Source organism: Terrapene carolina, unplaced genomic scaffold (genome assembly GCF_002925995.2).
Source record: "Terrapene carolina triunguis isolate 2854851 unplaced genomic scaffold, T_m_triunguis-2.0 Scaffold461, whole genome shotgun sequence".
NCBI lineage: Eukaryota > Metazoa > Chordata > Testudines > Emydidae > Terrapene > Terrapene triunguis.
This window is the reverse complement of record NW_020664812.1, coordinates 1,915,140-1,915,567: the sequence shown is the minus strand read 5'-3', so window position 1 is coordinate 1,915,567 and position 428 is coordinate 1,915,140.

Below are 428 nucleotides of genomic sequence, written 5' to 3'. Positions count from 1 at the left end.
ACAGTGTCCCCAGCTCTGGGCAAGAGAATCCCCGTGGGGCTACGCCAGCCTGTGTGTGCCCAGCCTCCGGCTGCCTACAGAGTGAGGGGAAGGGATGAGATTCCAGTCCTGGGTGACGCCCCCTGCCCTCCCCCGTTCCTCCCGCCAGCTGGCACCAGCTGGGACATCTCCCAGCGCTGCCTCCACCGGCCTGTGAACCTGGCCCAGGGATGCGGCTGGAGTCCCTGAGGGCGGCTCAGTTAATTACAGGATGAGGCAGAGGCAAGCGAGGGGCTGGCTGGGCTCAGAGCTCCTCAGGCAAGAGCTCAGCACTTGCCCCCACCCACCCCACCGCTCAGGGATCAGCTGCAGGAGAATCCCCCGCAGCCAGGAGCAGTACAAGGGGTATGATACACAGAGCAGGGCTAGTTCCGTCCAGCAGGGGCATA